General features: G+C 45.5%; 1 protein-coding gene across 2 annotated transcripts in view; it reads right to left on the bottom strand.

Moving 5' to 3' along the window:
- CREB3L2 (cAMP responsive element binding protein 3 like 2) overlaps nt 1-19,656 on the bottom strand; it is a 102,311-nt gene that overhangs the window by 62,653 nt on the left and 20,002 nt on the right. The window contains exon 1 of one of the 2 annotated variants that reach the window (XM_016221927.2): nt 3,190-3,560. The exons of the other annotated variant lie outside the window; for it this stretch is intronic. The gene's annotated coding sequence lies outside the window, so the exon portion shown is untranslated. Of the gene's footprint in view, nt 1-3,189; nt 3,561-19,656 lie in introns of those variants that run through there. 2 annotated transcript variants of the gene reach the window in all.

Here is a 19,656-nt window from a genome sequence, read left to right as displayed (position 1 = left end):
GGTCTGTTTAGCAAGTCTCTTCCATCACTTTATTCATCAGCTAATGTGTACATAAAGCTTGTCAACATCCTGATCAAGATTAGGAAAATAGAAACCTAAAGGAGACTTCATTAATGTTTATTCTGAAACATTTATGTTTCTTCCACTAGGAAAAAAGAATGTGTTATGGGAGAGTGGAACTAAGCAGTGACATCAGCTTAGACGCTCATCGATGGAGCCGATGCCACCGTTTACTGGACAATGGTGCTATCCGGGGGCGGTCATCTCCAGGCAGAGTAGCTAGGAAACAAAGGTCACTGACAAGATTACGTGTAGATTTTTCTCTCAGAATCTACTGATAAGCTTCATATCAACACAGTTCTTATCATCAGAGGTGTGCTGAGGAAAATGACTAAGGATATTATTTCATGAACTCTTCACAACAAATACGTGAATTAAGTCATATTATTATCTCCGCTTTATCAATGAAAAAAATGCCAGCTCAGAGAAGTTCTAAGACTTGGCGAAAGTTGCACAGCTGAGGAAGGGACAGAGCCAGGAAATCAAAATGAGTTCTTCTCACTGTGGAAGTCCCTCTTTCCACTACACCATAGGCCTCTTGGACCTTCGTGGTCAAAATGTGGGCGACTGTTGTGATGTGCGTGGGCATAGGAGAGGCATTGCGTTTTCCAGTGAACGTCTGTTCTCACTCATCAAAGGAAAAACCAAGACTCACTCGATGGGCCTCTGCTAGGGGCAAAATGCCTGATAGTCATTTCAGAAAGACAGGTAAGGGCAGGTAAGCTTACCCTCAATCCATCCCCCTCACTGGGTCATTGTAGAGATCAAATGGCACAGACCACGTCAAAGAACTTTGCAAATGCGAAAGCCCTCCTACAGGTAAGGTTCATTACCACTGTCCCCGGCCAGATGCAGAGGGCGGTTTCTCACCTCCTCCTCTCCGTGCATCTGAGCTATTTCCCGGGAGTGCTTTTTTCAGGATTTGGTTTGCTTGGGGAGGGGTGTTAAGATGAATTGTGGGGCCTCCACAGATACCAGAGTAGAAGTGTGTCTGTGTAGCCTTCCAAAGTGAGCCACTTACGGCTCAGTGAATCACGGCACAGCCAGTCAGTAGAATAGCAACAGAATGGCCAATCCTCATTGTATGTGGAGTCCCTATGTGCAAATCTGCCTACCTGCTACGTTTGTAACCTCAGTATCAATACTTGAGGTGCTTTCTGTCGTTCACAAATCTGCACAGAGCAACAGAAACTTGAGTTTCCTGAAGTGCAGGCTCTCAGCTGAGCTTGAACCAAGCAACCCTCTGCCTTCTTGTTCCAGATCTCATATTGTAAACAAGTGTCCTTTTCATGGTCCATTTACTGCCACATTTTTCACATTTTTGCACTTTTGTGTTGGTGATTTTGCTGTTTAAAATGACCCCCAAGCATAGGGCTGAAAGGCTGGCTAGTGTTTCTAAGAGAAGCAAGCCGTGATATGCTCTATGGGGAAAATCCATGTGTTCGGTAAGCTTGGTTCAGGCATGAGCTATAGGGGCATGGGCATGAGTTCAATGTTAATGAATCAGCAAAATATATTAAATACGGTGTCTTTAAACAGAAACACACGGATTCTATTTAGGCATTAAAATTTGTAAGTACAAAATGGAAACTTGAGGAAGTGTGGGAAAATACCTGTTAGGCATTTATTTAAAGGATTACCTGGTAACTATCTAAAACCATATACCTGAAAAAGACTGGGAAGGAATATATAAAACAGAGAATCGTGTCTCTAGGTTAGTGGAAATACAGATTTTTCATATTTCTCCAACTTAGGTAATGTATTTTCATGGTTTAAAAATAAAATTTTAAGTGCAGAATAACTGCTACCATGAATGAGAAAAATACATGAGTCCTTATGGTCAACTTTATGACTAATGCTATGTTAGGCAACCAGCCCAAAGGTAATTAGAACCATCAGGAGGTCTAATGAGGTTTAATTCACTTCACTGAGAATCTTGAAAGTGAACTTCCTAATATGGATCTGATTTATCATCAACAACCCAGAAGGTCCTCTTCCTGTTTTGATTTGCACTGTCCCTACCATGTACTCAGTGTCCTTCCCCACTGCCGATATGACGTCACTCCCAGGCCCTCTGAGTCTCAGACCCTCACCTCAAATGTCACCCCAGAAAGGCAGTGCCTATGCCTCCAACTGTAGTCGTGGACCCTGTTTTATAATCTTCATGGCATTTACCATTATCTGAAATTATTTATCTGTTCCACCTGTTATTGCCTGACCTCTGCCCCCCTCATTGCACTATACAGGGACCGTCCCCTTGCTCACTGTCGCACAGCCACCTCACCCACTCCACCCACCACCACACCCAGAAGGCCGAAATAGTCAATAAATAGTTGCTGACTTATCGACTCTTAGGTCTTCCTGATTCCTTTTTCTCTTTTGGCCCCAAACCAGCCATAGTCATTAATTTACCTGTCTTTTTTTATTTATTTCTTTATCATTATTGTTGAAAATATTACAGGTGTCTCAGAGGGAAGAGGAAGGGGGTAGGACGAGATTAACCAAAGAATTTGTATGCATATATGCACAACCCTTTACCTATCTGTCTTATTCCAGGAGTTGAGGAGTACATCAATCATGGGTAAGTCCTCTCGATTTATATGTCTCGATGACTCTGTTCCCACTTATTTCGGGGAAACAACAGGGTTCTGAATTAGAGATCTGGGTCTCTGGAAGTCACTGCGGTTGATTTACAGTGAGATTGGCCCTGGTGGTGTTTTGTTGAAAACCTTATCGCTTAGCTAACTCCACATGCCTTCTCCATGACCAAATGACTGCGATCGCCTTCTAACTTCCCCACACACATTCCAGTTCGGCTGAAGTCCTACGGGTGGATGGATGAACAACAGCGTCTGAGATCTGCTGTTGGTTTATGTTAACGTTTTTCAAGAAAGGCCAGCAATCCCCAACACACAGCCCTCCTGAAGGGAGGCATGCGGGCGGCTGTGCAGGAGGAGACTTTTGGGTTGGCGATGACCGTCTGGAGAAGCGACTATGGAGAAATGATTTTATCTCTACTGTAAAATGCTTTTTTACACGTGTGTGTTTTCTGGCTGTGAAGGACCCTGAGCTATTTCTAAGATCACGTCTTCATCAGAAAGCAGCTGTAATAGAGAAAAAATGCTTTACCTAATCCTGTTTCCATGATGGTTTCCAGGCAACTGCTTGATGCTTGATACGATCATGGGTTTTCGCAATGGCCAGTGATATGACACAGTCAGGAGAAAAAAGAAGCAGGGGCTTGTGAGCAGCAAACATGGAAGGCTAAGCGGAACTTTCCTGATGAATCATAAGAAGAAAAAAATCCAGTCGCTCTTAATGGACAGACGATCAGAACCCTGAGAGGCCCGGGCACAGGCTTCTGTCTGGGACTCTGAAACTTCACAGCACAGCTAGGATTCTGCCCTTGCATCTTGAGATACAAGTTGGATTTGTCCTACCTGCGCACGAGGAATAAGAAAAGGGCATGGACGGAAAAGGGATTCTAGGGACAGTCACCTCACAGGGGGATCTGAGCACGAATTCCTCACTGGGCAGATCCAGGTGGGCAGTCCCGCCCCCAGGCCTGTAACTTCTTTAGCGAAAGGTTTGAAGCCAGCCCTGCCCATTGTTACTGTGCATCTAGGTTAACACGCCTTGGAGACGCCAGAAGTAATACCCCTCAAAGGTGTAACCACCCTAGGAAAAGCACATAATCTCGTTAACTCTCCCGAGTTCCAATCCCGCCTTGCTTTCTCCTACTTTCATGTAATCTTCCCTAATTCCCTCCTTAATTCCAAATGCATCAAAGAAACTGCACAACCATCCTTCTTGGGAGCAACTGAGATCTTGCTTCCGGCAGTGTCATGGGTTTGGCTGAAATAAGCTCTTATTAACAGTTCTCTGCAGGTCTGGATCTTTCTTATGTTGACAATGATAATTAAAATTGTGAATTGACCCTGTAGCATTTAATGATCACTGGGGACAAAAGTGTAGGATTTTAGTGTTTACTACATTTCACTCCAATTGTATATCATTTTTCCTGAAAAGGAAAGGCTAGTAATCAATTGAGGAGCACAACTCACAATTTACAAGATGCCTGCTCCTCCTGGGAAAGTAGGAATGAGGCCAGGAGGGCTGTGGCTTCTGTCACTTATAGGTAGGTGTCTCTTTGCTCCCTGCTCTAACTGCAATCGCTCCTGCTTTCTGTTTTCATAAACGTTCAGCAGAAGAAACAATCAAGGGCCTTGCAGGGTGGCATCACCCTTTCAAGGACAGTCATGCTTTAGGTCTGAGCTACTTAAGGAACACCCCTATTTTTATTTATTTTTTATTTTATTGTTTTAATATATCTATTGATTTCAGAGAGAGGAAGGGAGAGGGAGAGAGAGATAGAAACATCAATGAGAGAGTCACTGATTAGATGCCTCCTGCACGCCCCCCAACTGGGGATCGAGCCCGCAACCCGGGCATGTGCTCTGACCAAGAATCGAACCGCAATCTCCTGGATCCTAGGGCGATGCTCAGCCACTGAGCCACGCCCGGCCGGGCAGCACCCCTATTTTTAAAACCCAGTCGATTTTTGCCAAGCTCCCAGATCCTCCATGTGTAGGGTTTCCCTGGAACCGCGAATAAAGGAGTTTGGGATTCGCACAGTGTTGTGTAACGAAAGAGAGAAGACAGGCAGGGGGCCTGGAGGGATGGTGACCACCTGCGCCAGTTTGCTCAGATGTTTTAGCATTGAAAGCCTTGCGGCTAGAAAAACTCCTCAGTCCCAAGCAAAGCAGGACAATTGCTCAACCAACAAAAGAGGAGGGAGAAAACTGCAGACGCCGCCTAAGCACAGGCGAACTTAGTCATTCAACACGCAGCCACGGAGAGCCGGGACTGGAAGCCCTGCGCAGAGGCGGCCTGCTCTGAAACTGCAGGGAGCCAGCATCCTGGAGCCTCCGCCCTGCTCTCTCCACGGGATCCGGGCTCTAGTTTAACATCAAAAAAACCTCTAAAACGCAGCATTCCTTAGACTTAGCCACCGGTAGAAACATCATTCCTCCAGCGTTTTCACCTGCACTTAGAGGTACCTAATCGATGGCCACAATAAATCACTTTCCTGACCTCCAGTGGTCGCCAGGAGAGCCTTGTGCGAGCGGTTAGCACCCACACTACCCTCCATCATCAGAAAGCCCCCGGAAAGCCTTGCCCATTTTAACCTGCAGGAGCGAGAACCATCAGACAGGCATGGAAAAGGCGCCTGTTCACAGACATTTCCTTTCAGAAGCAAACAGCAGAGGCCTGATGGATAGCAGCGAGTTGAATCCTCACCTGCTAAGTGCCACAGGGCAAGTGTGACAATGGAAATCCTATGACCCATTCTTCTGGACAGCCTCACTCATCTCGCCTTGGGCCCTCAAGCCAACATCAACATCAGGTTCAAAGATACTCACCACGCCTAGAAATCTGTGCAAGGAAACCTGGCAGTTGGTTATAATTTGGGATTAAAATGTTGTTCTAATTGGAAAAAATTCTGAAATAAAGAGCAATTCAGAAAATAATTTAGCAGGTAGCCCTGAAGCCCACCGCCCAGACTCTTACAACGTACATCTGTGATGTGGGCCTCGGGTTTTCAAAAAGAGAACAGAAATGTGACAGATAAAACTAGAACCCCACTCAAAGCAGCAGGGACCACAGGAAGGTAGAAGCTGAGTCTCCGAAAGATTAACTAGCATCCCCAAGGCTACACAGGGAGTGTCTTCGGGAATTCAAATCTCATTCTTCCTCGCTGTAAGTAAAATTTCTCTTCTCTCTCTGGGCCCCTCAGGATCCACTTAAAATCATTCCTAATTTGATGCTTAAAACACTAATCAAAGCACGTGATTCCAGGACTCAGATTCCGCTGCCACCAAGTGCTAACAGATGCCACATATTTGGTGACAAGACCGAACCGTCAATTCACAGTGGGAACGTGAAACTTCAAATCAGAAAAGACCAAAAAGGCCTTATAATTATTTTATAAACAGTTGTTTCCTGCTTCCAAGTAAGTGAAAATGAAATTAAAAAGCAGCCATTGTGTAAAAGATGTAATATATAACTAGTGGAGCATAATTTCCATATAATTGACATTTTTCAGTCTAGAACTCCCTCAAAATTCCCTGCAAACCAAAACTGAGCTCTCGCAAGCCCACCTCAGCCCCTTTCACTCTGCCTATTCCATCTTTGGGGTCCTGAGAATCCATCAGGGTCGGGCCAGATGTTTTTTGAGAAGCCAAAACCCAGAAACACCATACTGAAACAGGCCCAAATAATGTCGACAGTTATTTCATTTTAATTTGCTTGTCACAGTCCAGGTTCTGAATGCTGTGATCCAGACACACAGCACAGTGTTTCACCTGAAAAGTGAGACCATTCAAACAGGTGAAACAACATTCCCCAGGGTTCGGTGGATCTGCTCACCTTTTTCTAGGAAAAGGAATCCGCCGTTTGCAGGAAAGTGGCAAAAATTCAATTAACCCAGCTGTAGAAGAGCTGCCTTTAGAGAGGAACAGTGTTCCATTTTATAAAACAGAGGCTTTTCTCAAAACAGTGTATATGGATTTAATCCAATATCCCTACTGATGTAACATTAAAATTCTCAAAATGTTCTGTCTCCCTCTCTTCCTTCCTCTAGCCAGACACACTGACATGGGTTTCCCAAAGGGACAGTGCTCATCACACCTCCCTACCTTTGGACACAAGAGGCTTGCAGCCCAGAATTCCATTTCTCCCATCGCCACCTGGAAAACTTCATACACAGCCTCTTCCCACTCACCTAGTAAGTCATCTCACTATGTGCCCAAAGTGCGCCCAGAGCCCCTGACATTACTCCTATTACTGCCGTTATCGCTTATTTTGTGCATTTTTATCTATTTCTTGCTCTTCAGGGCTGTGGCCACAGGATTTAACACAGTGCCTAGAAACAGCAGAAGCCAAATAAATGCTGGACAGATCTGTGACAGGCATTCCCTCTCACTCCTCCGCCCTCTGCACCGCATCCTGTCCATCCACAGGGCTGCCCAGGTACAGGACTCCCGGTGACCCTTCACACTGAAATCTCAATTCAGCCCTGACTACCTCCCACCAGGAAAAAAAATGCAGCACCTGCAACCTAAACAGCGAGGCCACTCCCTCAACTAACAAAGAACCCTTCAACTCAAGAGAAGATGGGTCATTTTTCTTCATTTTATAAAGTGAAGGATATTTTGCTAATCCAAATAATTCCTACTCCCTCCATTCAATTTACCTGTTTTGAAAGTTTTCTCCAAAGAACACGCCTGTAGAAAGATATCAGGGGTAAAAGAAGAGTGGTAAATGCAGGGACTTTATCTCTTGACTCTGCCAAGGTCTTAATTGATCAATAAGCAAAAATACTTCAGATAAGCTCTTCCTAACATTTGCTGTCCCACGGGGTGAAATAATAATCATAAAAGAGCTTCCCCTCAGGAAGGTGGAGGCATCCTGTCTAGCATCTTGTATACTAGGCCTGACCCACTGAAGTCTCAAGGAGCTTGAAGTCCTGTTAAACTGAGTCAATTACTTTCTAGTTTTCTCCTAAATCCAGGCGATCACTGTACCTACTACTCTCCATGGTCCCTGAGGGAGGCAGGCAGCTCCCTGAGCCCTTCTCTTCCCTCCCTGCTCATGCAGTTCCCTGGGGTCGGTGGGAGTATAGTTGAGTTTAGAATTTATAGGCCAAAAGACAATTCAGGGAGTTCGTGTCACCCAGGCACACAAGGCCAAATGTATGGCTAACAGACTAACAGAGTTAGAAGAGCATTCATATTAAAAAGAATCCCATGGAGTTTGGGACTTTGGGACAAACCACTGAGCTCTCAAATCTGGTACCTGGGGAAAAATGATTGGCATGTCCCCTCCCTCGAAATGACCAGGAAAAATATCCTTAACTACTTAAACAAACCCAGCAGCTTGAGATTATCTGATGGACTAAAGAGTTTCAACATCATTTTATTTAAGGAACTAACCTTTCTGCTTAGCATGTGCTACAGTGCAATGTCTAAATGTTCCAAGTGATCCAGTTAATGACGGGGATAAGGCTCTTTTCCCCACACACCTTTTGCGTCAGAGGACAACTAAAAAGCTGTTCCTGAGCCAGGGCCGCCTGAGCAGCCTCCAGTGAGGTCATCCAGCTGAGGCTTCCCCACTCTGCCTGGCCACTGCTTAGATACAGTTGGATGGATCTGGTCAGGGGTGAAATCCAAGGAAGGTCTGGCAGGTTCAGGGTCAACGTTTAGTGCCTGCATTTTACAAACTTGAGCTCTGGCTGCAATAAAAGGGAAGTAATAACTTAAGCATTTCTTTTCAGTCTTCTGAACATCGATTCATGGGTGGGGGGTGGGGGGGTTAGAAACAAAATTAAAGCAGAAGACACTATGGTAGACTTGAGAATCTATTGACTCCAAGGAACTAGAACTGACTTATCAATGAGGATTGTACAGCCCTCAATTGGGGGGACTGCAAAAATGTCCTCAGTACTATGCAGCTCCTCCCATGAAGAGGTGGTCTCCATTTCTCTGCTCACAGATTCCAGGCTGGCCTTTTGAGTTGTTTTCACCAAGAATGTGGTAGAGGTGACATTGTCCAAGTTCTGAAACTGGACAGAACTTAACTCCAGAATCTGGTACTTCCAATCTATTAGATGGGCCAGGTACAGAAACCCAGGTACAGAAACCCACCAGGGCAGGAAGCCCCAGATACCTAGCAAGGGGCAAAACTGGGAAAACAAGAACCTTGTCCCCAGGGTAACCTGTCCTTCCCCAGCATATCACTGGTCATGAGGTTTAGACACCCTGAGAGTTACTCCCTAAAGATAACATCCAGGCCTCAGTTGTATTTCTGCTCCAGGCCCAGAAAAGCATCGAAACCAAACAAGTGGTGCTGTGGCTGCCTCAGGACCAGCTACATTGGCTAATGACCCCCTGTCCTGGCACCGACCAATCAGTAGAGGCCAGGATCCTGAAAAAGCACCCCTGGAAAGCTGATGAATATTCTATTGAGACACTCCCGAGGCCCCCCTAAGATTTCCACCTGCAAGAGAGAGAGAAATATGCTCAAGGCAAAGGACCTAGTGCACACTCCCCACCAGGGGAACATGCCAGTGCCATCTCCATCCCCCTTCATCCCTCTGCGGGGATCCCACAAGACTTGCAACCAGGGGAGCAATGGGCAGAGGCAGCTAGTCCCGGGCTTACCCCCTGAACCCGTCTTCAAGGCGCCTCCTCTCTGACTCCTCAGTGAGCCAAAGCAGCCCAGCCCAGGCACTCCTGTTGCCTCTTCTCTGCCCTTGTTTCATGTACTTTTGCTGTCTTCATGGACCCAATACCCTTTGGCTCAGTGCTGTGTAGCCCTTCTCTTTAGATGTCCCCCATCCCCCATCCGTAATAAATTCAATTTTTCTTTATTCACCATTTGAGATGGCTATTTAGCCTGCCCACGGACCACCGACCTTAACCTTTCAATTAATAATACAAGAATAAACTCAGTGTTTCACATACTCACAACTGGAAGCCTACTTTTGCCCACCCGTGTATTTATCTTTGACCATGGAGCTTGCCTAATTGTTTCCCTGGATCGTTTAAAATCATCTTCCCTAAATTTCTGATACAGGAATAATTATGTTTAGGTGTTAGTTGATTTGTTTTGAAACCCTAAAATAGATATGGCATCCCCCTACTTAGTTTGGTGTTTTGGGTTTTGTTTTGTTTTTTGTTTTAAGCCTATCTTACTCAGTGTTTGGCACATCTGTTGAAGAAAGAAAAGCAAAGAAAAATGACAAATGATGACGACACCAAAATAAGAATTTATCCCAATCTATTTTCAGCAGAAGCCTATTCCTGGAAAGTCTAAATAGCCCCCTTCACCCCCTTTAAAATTACCATATTAAAGAAACCCTCACTTAATCTACCAACAAGCCTGTACCCTGGCTTCCCAAACACTTCCAAATCCATCAGGCATTTGACAGGGGAATGTTTTCCTCAGCTGTTTACCTTCTCACACTCAGCACAGGTACTGAAGTACCTGAGGCTATGGATCCATCAAATACAAGAATGTTAAACCACCCAGAAAAACCGGACCACGGCAGTCAAGATTTTCTCTGAGCTCTCAGGCCCCAGGGAGGGAGGAGGGGGACAGCTGTGATATGCAAGGTAGCCAGACACTGAATTATCTGGGCAAACTGCTTCCAAATTCTTCAGATTCTACCCTTCAGCTTACAGAAAATCGCAAACCACTAGTGATTTTAGTTCCACTAAATATCTATTTCGACTCAGAGACTATCCAGTAGGGGAAACAAGATCGATGAGAAAACTGCCTATGAAAAGACACTCAAAATGCAGATCTCCAAAATCTGAGTTAGGTCAAGGGGCACAGTGGCGGGTGGTACCCCACAACTGTTCAAACTGCCGCCCGCTGCAGTCATCACCCTCCTTCAGATAACTAACAATTTTCCTATCAATAAAAATCCATTCTCTTCCCACTCTCCCTCAAACACACATCATACACACAGACATGTTTACACTTATTACAAGAGACAAAAGCCAAAAAAGACAGAAAAAAAATGTGGAATTCTGTTAGTTTAAGCAGTTGATGTTTTTTCCCCCTCTAGAATAATTAAATGAAATCAATAATCAAAGCCTCAAAATTAACTTTGAGGCTTTTGAATCTACTTCTGAACTATTAGAATATTATTATTAGAATGTTAACAGAACCTGTAACAGAGAGAAATGCTCCCTCTCTCTGGTGCCCTGCAGGCAGATAGCGCCCTGCTATAAATATGCTAATTAACTAGAGATTTTTTTTTTCCTTGAGGCTTGAATAGTCCATTGCCCTCGTCAGCAAGAGGTGGGGCAATATGCACAAAGTAATGACTGTTTTTCAAAGATTGACAGGTGTCTCCAGACCTAAAGTGACACCTACCTGTCTAAGGCTCACACCCATCCCTTGCCTCGCCCACCCGTTCTCCCTTCTTCTGACTCTAAAAGACACCTGAATTCCAGACTCTCTTAACATAGATTTGAGGATTAGTTCTCTGGCCTTCTCCAGCTGGGTCTTCTTGATCAATAAACCTTTCCCTGTGTCAAACTCTGACATATTGAATATCGACCTTTCTTTTGAAGCATCGGGCACCAGGAACCTTGTACCTGTAACAATCCCACAGGTGATTAGAGACTAAACATCTATTAGGCCAAGGTTAGTGGTTCTTACAAAGCACCCTGGCCCCAGAAAGCACTAACTAAACAGTCTTAGAGACGGCACGTGGCCCATATCAGGAGGGAAGAGCACAACAGGAAGCCGGGGGTTCCCATCTGAAAGATGCAACTATCCGCAAAGCCTGGGCACAAGTCTGCGCTCTCTTAAGGTCAAGTGAACTGACCAAGGAGATCTCATGAATCTCCCTCCACTTAAAATGGTCTGATTCTACATCTGAGGAAGAGCAAAAGAGAGTGCTGATATTTATGCCAAAATTGGCAATTGGGAGATCAAGCCACTGTATCTAGACTCCTAGCCTAGGCAGGGATACTTTTCTTTATTTATTTTTTTAATTCTCACCCGAGGATATTTTTTCCATTGCTTTTCAGAGAGAGTGGAAGAGAAAGAGAGAGAGAGGAACATGGATGTGAGAGACACATCGATTGGCTGCCTCCCACACAAGCCCTGGACTGGGGCCGGGGATGGAGCCTGCAACTGAGGGACGTGCCCTTGACTGGACTCCAACCCGAGACCCTTCAGGCCGCAGGCTGATGCTCTCAGCACTAGACAAACCGGCCAGGGCTAGGGCAGGGATTCTTAAACGTTAGCATAGTCTTAATCCCTTTGGGCAGCTCTAACAAAATACCACAGGCTGGGTGGCTTATAAACAACAGAAATTTATTGGTTTCTCTGAGCCTCCTCCAACTAGGTCTAAAATTAGGTCAGTCCCCCAGTCCAGCCCCCTCAACCCCATCACATGGTCTCTGTCCCAACCCATAAATGAATCCATCCAGTTTGGCAGCTCCCACCTGCCACACCATCGGTCTCCAAGTTAAAGCATAAAATCATGACAGCGTATGAGAGCATGTCTGTGTACATCACAGGGGGCAGGGGGAAAGTAGGGGGAAAGGAGAGGAAGGGAAAAGAGGGAAGGAGGAAAGAAAGAGAGATGCAAGAGTCAAGAAAAGAGTAGAGCAGAAGAGCAAGAAGGAAGAAAGAAGATGCGGTGCCCAGAAAAACATATAAGGACAAATAAGGTCAAATCAGGACATTTGTGGGGCTGCTTAGTCAGGAGACACAGGGAAGTCTGGCACCACAGCAAGATCCCTGGTCTTCCTCGTTAAGCCAAAGCAAACTGTCCTTAGTCTGAGAGAGAATGTGCGTGATACCAAGATCTCAAGTCATAAAAACGATGTCTGCTCTTTCATCGACCAGATTTTTAAAAATATAGCCGCAAAGGACATTTTAGGAAGAACTGGGGCAATTTGAACAGGGACGTATTAGAAAACAGCAGGGCATCGATGTTAAATTTTTTTTTGAGCAATGGGGGGATTTTTATTGAGGCCTTTTAGGAGTATGTCTTTGTTCCTCAAGGATGCTTGCTAAAGTATTTAGAGATGAAATGTCATGATGTCCCATCTAACTTTCAAAGGGGTCAGCAAAACAAAACACACAAAGAAAGGGAGAAATAAGCTAATGTGGTAAAATATTAACAACTGGTGAATTTAGATAAAGGATGTGTCTTCATTGTACTATTTTTACAACTTCTCTCAGGTCTGAAGTTTTTTTAAAAAAACAAAAACATTTGGGGAAAGAATTATAAACTAGCCCCAATCTAAAAAGCAAAACTTCCATAAACCTTGGGACACCCCCATTTGCCCAATAAGTCCCTCCTACAGACTCTGAAGGCACTATTATGTGGGGATCAAGGGCTTATCCAGCTCATGATTCAGGCTGCCTGAACTGGGATATCATCTATCACTGATGCACAGAACAACTTACTTAACATCTTCAAGCCTCAGCTTCCTCACCTGTAAAATGGGGCCAAAGATAGTACCTAACTCAAGGGGTTGTGAGAATTAAATGAAACAATCCACAAAAGTTATTATTGTTATTATTATTACTTATGTGAGACAGGACAGGATAACACCATCCCCACTTAAATTACCCAAATAGAACCCCAAAGGATAAGCTATTTTGTTCTAAAATGTTTTCTCTCTCGTCTTCTTATGTAAAACACAGAGAAGCAATCTCAGCTGGCGTGTGCCAGAAACCACAGAAGTTGGAATCAATCCACACACATCACGTCTTTAAGAGGGGAACAGGGTGACGCCTCTCCACCAAACAAAGTTTCTTATAAACTCTGTTCCTTAACTTCACTCAGGCTAAAGCACTTGCAACGAAGAAACGGCAACTGTAAGAAAGAAAAATGAGCCTCCTCTGTAAGCAGGACAGTCCATGGAGCTGGGTAGGGCTCGACGGGAAGTCCAGAGTCAAAACAGACTCCTTCTTCTGGCAGGAAAAGCTGGGCCGAGGAGCTGCAGGGCCGGTCCTCCCCTCCCCACGGCGAGGGCCTGGAGGCCTGGGAGTGTGGCCCAGACAGAGCACATTCCACAGGCTGGAGCGCAGGCGTGGGGCCAGCGGCCTTCAACACCACTTTTGTACCCTCCGGCAAGAAAGAATGTCTGGAACCAACAGCATGTGCCTTGTTCGAAGAGCAGATTTCTCCTCTGGCTGTTTCTCCAGCTTACAGGAGAACTGTTATGCGGGGCACATCCACTTATACCGCCCTTCCTTCAGAACCTCGCACCGCTGGGCAAGACTTGGGAATGTGAAAACTATTCGGGCTTTTCAAAACTCTCAAGGATGGTGTGTTCCTAACATCAGTGCGATCACAGCCCCTGAATTAAGTTAGCGGGAACACCGTGACACACACAGATTTTAAAGAAAAGAATCGAGTCGACACAGCCTCAAGTCGCCCACTTGTTCCCAGGATCTGAGCTACATATAAAAAACAAAAATTAGAGGAAGACATGTAAGTTGTTACACGGGACACTAAGGGGAGCTGGGGAGATGCAGAACCCGCTCTCTGTGGCAATGCTGTCACCAGCGGGTGTCAGCAGAACTCGAGTCTTCACCCTGGGCGATCATACACCCCTGCTTGGGGTCCCCTCCTTCCCGCGGCAGATCATCTCACCATGCTCTTCTGCTCTTCATCACGAACTTCTCCCGATAGTCACAAAGAGCCACAGGATGTTTATTATGCATATTCTAGCTCTTTGTACCTTTCTAAAAGTATCCATTAACAATTAGGTCAACCCAGAGAAAAGGAATATAACCTAAAATTCTGACGCTTGGATATCAGTTCAGAAATACAAAACATACACAAAATGAACAATACATAGGCATTAAAAAGTCATAGATAAGTATTAAAATAAGAAAAATGTCTATCGTTGAATGTAAGAGTGTGCCACAAAAGTTATAGGAAAACTATGCCTTATGAATATCTAAAAGAAATAGTCATGGAAAAGTGTAGGCTAATGCAACAGGATTTAACAACAGTTCTGGGGCATTCTGAGTTTTTGAGAGGTGTCTTTTTTGTTCATTTTCCAGTTTCTGTAATAGAGTAATATTCTTCTTGTATTGAGCAATACTGTAATAAAAGTTTTCCTTGATTACAAATGCAGAACAATGAATCTGAAATAAGAGCAGATTTCTTGTTTTGAATTCAATAGCCACCTAAGGGAACTAAACACCAGGTATCGCAACATTCATCAATAAATACATTGTGGATCAACCAACACGGAGTATTTCACACCAGCATGTTCCCACAGGGATACCCTGGCCACAGAGCCCTCTTGTTTGATTTGGGGAACGATCCCAAATACCAACAGAAGGATAGAGGCTTCAGGACCTCTGCAAAAACTATTTATACAGGAGATATGCGCACACACACACACACACACACACACACCCCCCGCTTAGTCTTCAGTATGAAAGACTAAGATGATTTGGAGTCCCTCAGCTAATGAGGGACTTAGTCATAGTGACCCCTCTTCCCATTCGTGTGTACAAGATCTGGGTCCTAAGGGGTGGAGACCCTGGCTGTTGTCTGAATCCACAAACTCGAAGAGGGTGTGTGCTCAAAGTTGATAAGCTCTGACTAATCACTACAGCAAGGGACAGACAATACAGTTTCCTAGACAGTGACCCACAGGTGCCTATTCTCTTTGAACACAATGGAGACCCACATGGCCCTTGGGAGCTGGGAGGAAGCACAGCTAGACTAAGTTAGAGGACTGTCTGCCCCAGAGTGAGTAAGCAGCGAGCGCTAAGAGCAGAAGTCGTGTAGTCAAGAAAGTAACATAGGGCCCATCGGGCACCAGATATGTTACTACGCCGGGGGGCTCAATGTGATATACCGGGGACACCAGAAGGGACAGGTTAGTTTTCCTAGTGCCATGAAGACCAAAAGTGAGAATGGCAAGAGGGGTCATAGCTTTACGGTTCAGTCTCAAAACCTTCCTCTTCAAAAGCGCTTTCATTGTTAATCAGCTATTCACACAGAGCTTCTAATTAACAACTCTCCCATCCATTGAGTCATTTAAGGAACGACAGTAACCTAATCAGACTTGCACTTTGGAGAGATTTTTCCCAAATTTGGGAAAGATGGTAAGTAGGAAGAAGACAAAGGAGTGGAGGAGGGCTGTTCATAGATGACTGCAGCAGTCCTGGTAAAAGATGGGGGTAGCTTTGTCCTAATGAGGCAGCCGAGAAGATGCAAAGAAGTAGGTGGCGTCAAGATATTTAGGCAGGAAGGTCCATAAGGCTGAATGACTGATTAGAGATGAGGGCGTAGGAAGGAGATGATGCCAGGCTGGCTCCTAGGTGGCTGACCTGCCCGAGTGGATGGATGACTGCACCATCCGCTGAGAGGGAGCAGGTTCGGGGTGGAGCCCAGGGGAGAGAAGCACCACGAGCTCAGTCTTTGACATACTTGGTTGAAGAACCTTTGAGATAGCAAGATGGCAACTGGATAATCGGGTTTTCGAGAGAGATGCAGGCTGAAGATATAAACTATAGGCCTAGCATAGTACAGATGGTAACTGAAGTTATAGGAAGTTGCTCAAGGAAAGGCCACAGAATGAGAAGAGAGGACATTTCAGCATCGAGCCCTGAGATACCTCAAACCCTTTCAGATGATTGTGAGACTCAAAGAAGGTAACGCACGTGAGTGGAATTTGTAAACTGTAAAACACTATAAAAATTGGTTACTATAAAAGCTGGAAGGGCTTAGAGATAGTTCTCCATGTTTTATAGATGTAGAAACTGAAAGAAAAGTTACAGATCAAGGTCAACAAGGGCATTCGTTGTAAGAGAAAGGACTGGGCAGAAGTTTAATTCATATCAAAGCTCCAAAAAGTCCAAGAGAACAGACTAAGTTGTCTGTGAGCCCAAGAGGCTCCGGGAAGTGGGCTTAGAGTTACTCATAACCAGGGCATTTCTTTTTGAGAATCCACAAATGAGTCCTGTACCGAGGCCTCTGCAGTAATCTGGCTGCAGCCCCTGGGGGCCCGGCTGACACACTGTAACCTCACATCTGCAGGACTCTCGACCCTTCTCCCCTTCTCCCTCCGTTAAAGGGCCTTTGTCGTTTGTTCCCCAGAGGCTCAGGCAGGACAGAAGGCTCTTTGCTTCTGCACTCCTTAAGAGCGGGACAAAGTTTGGGGAGCGGGGAAGTAAGAAAGAGACTTCATTCTGCACATTTCGGGCAGGACCAGCACCCGGGGCTCAGTGGAAAGTAAAAACACAAGCACTACACAACACACTGCTCCTTGAGGCACTCACTCCCCATCTCCCGTTGCCTCAACGCCCAGCTCTAAAATGGCAGGAAAGAGAGAGGCAACCGAGCCTGGCACAAAACAGCTTTTATTACGTCCCTAGGAAAACTCTTCGAAACTATATTCATGTGCTGGAGTGAAAAGTGATTTCACCCTCAGAACAGTGACCTTGGACTCATTCCGTCCAGCTGCACATATCAGACACAATTCAGCGCAGGCCACTGGGAGAGACTATGAGTGGGAGGCCGGACTGGATGACCCTCGGTGGTTTCTCTAGCTCCAAGATTCTGCTCCCATATGTAACCACCAGATGGTCCTAGAAAAGAACCAGTGTCTTTCAAAAACATCTATTTTCTCTGAGCTAATATGTGAATCAATGGCACTCAGAATCCCAATTAATCATGTTTGGGGTTCAACATGGGTATCCAATCAGTCAGGAGTTTGCTCTCACCTACGTTCTCTCTGGGGCCTTCTCGGGGTCCCTTTTCCTAAACATACAATGACCACCCAGCCACCAGGCATGTGCTAAGTCCTGCTGACCTGACACTTTCCCCATACAGATGCCATCTCTCCCCATTCATCGCCACCATCAAGCCTTGGATGGCATCGGCCCCACATTAATCATCTGGAGAAGTGTGGGAGGGTTGTTGGTGGGGTTTTTTTTGACCAACATTGTAATTTGAAAACTGTACATCAGGGCAAAGATGAAAGAACCGTATAATGAATACTGTATGTCGACCACCTCGATTCTACCACTAACATTCTACTGTAGTTGCCTTATCACAAATCTACCCATCCGTCTCTTCATCTATCACTCTATCTTACTTTTGTAGGTGTTACCTAGTAAATCCCAGCCCTAGTATACAAGTACAAATCTGATCTGGTGACTATTTTCAAAATTCTCATGCCCCACCTCCAGAAATCTTGACTTAGTCAGTCCTGGCTGGGCTCAGGCATCAGCATTTTTAAAACCCTCTCTGCAGGTCATTCAAATATGTAGGAAAAGAGATAGGTGAGAATACATCAGCTTCTCATGGGCCCGGCCAATGGGAGTGGGAGAGGCCAGAGGGTGGAGACAGAAGAATGCCACAGCTATGCAGCGGGCATACCAACACGCAGCCAACCACCCACGGGCACAAAGGACAAAGGACGCAGGGAGGGCCTTGGAAAGACCTGCCTTCATTCCTTCAGGGCCGAGGCTGCAGCAGAAGAAATTCAGATCTAAAGACACTCCCCGGGCCTACACACTGGTCCATCGGCCCTGCCCAGCCGCCTCCCTCCATCCTTGCCAGCTCCCTTCTCGGCATCACACTGCTTCCAATCTCCCGTGGAAGGCTGCACGGAAACGGGCTTACAGGTCTTCTAAATTCTAGCAAGAAGGGGATCAGCAATAAATGCTGCCTAGGTTTTGCAGGGCAGACGATCCAGAAGCAGAATGTATCAGTGGCAGCAGCAGCCGAAACAGGGGCATGTCCGTTTCCGTTCCCACAGGCATCCAGAGCACACGCGTGAAATGGTAATGCCACAACGCAACAATTTCAAAATAAAACCGTGGGGACAGGGAACACCTATAGGAGTTCAGAAAAAGAATGATAAATAGGGGCTATACGAAGAACCTTGGAATGACTCACTGGGCATCTAATCAAATAATTAGGAGCAGCATCAGAAAAGTCTGGATATTAATTTCATGTTGAAGACAAAAGATAGATAATAGAAACCTTGGTGTTTTGTTTTCTTTAAGAAATGCAGAAGTGGTGACCAGCAGTGCCTTTTAATTTGAACTAAACACCCTACAATGAGGGAGCACCCTTGACTTTTTCTGAAGTGATGCCACATAAATAACTTCATTTAGCCCTGGCCGGTTCGGCTCAGTGGTTGGAGCGTCAGCCCGAGGACTGAAGGGTCAAGGGCTCGATTCCAGTCAAGGGCATGTACCTGGCTTGCAGGCTCCATCCCCAGCCCCAAGTCAGGGTTCATGTGGGAGGCAGCCAACTGGTGTGTCTCCCCCCTTCCCCCAGTCCCTTCCACTCTCTCTAAAAAAACCAATAGAAAAAAATATCCTTGGGTGAAGATTAACAAAAATAATAATAATAATAATAACCTCATTTAATCTTCATACCAGCTCCATGAAGCAAATGAGGCCAGGGTAAATAGAATTAAATCACAGACCGCTGTGCTCAATGAACCCAAAAATGTAAATGACCTGACTTCTGGCCACATTTTTACCATGTGAAAGCACTTTAAAGAAAAACTGAAATCAAGGCCGGAGAGAAAAACCTCTCTTCAAACCGACTTAACAACGGGAAAGGTGAGTTTGAAAAGCAGTCGGGACAAAGCAAAAAAAAAAATGTCCCGATGACATTTCTGGTTCTAGTTCCAGGAGCATTTCAGACGGGTGGAGAAACAGCACTGTTTTTAAGAAACGGAGATAAACTACAACCCAGAAGAGCCAGACCGCGACCTGGGCAATCTCAGCACAGCTTCCGTGGGTTGGAGCATTGGTTAGATTCCTGTGAATCTTGAGAGAGTCCACGGTTTATCTCTGAATGGCCTATAAAGAGACCTACTTTGTGGGGGGTTTTCTTTAATTTATTGGTGGGGCATTAGAGGCCAACTTTTAAAAGCAAGAGGTCTACACAAAAATCTGTATTCCTGGGCTTCTTTTAAAGCCAGATCATCTGCCAACGCTGGGTCCAATCCCTGTCTGGCGAGTCTGCTGGACCCGAACGGCTGCTGCTTCCTCGGGACAGGTCCTGAC

The sequence above is a fragment of the Miniopterus natalensis genome, chromosome 10 (genome assembly GCF_054644295.1).
Source record: "Miniopterus natalensis isolate mMinNat1 chromosome 10, mMinNat1.hap1, whole genome shotgun sequence".
Taxonomy (NCBI): domain Eukaryota; kingdom Metazoa; phylum Chordata; class Mammalia; order Chiroptera; family Miniopteridae; genus Miniopterus; species Miniopterus natalensis.
Note: the sequence above shows the minus strand (reverse complement) of the source record. Positions and strands in the feature narration are given on the sequence as shown.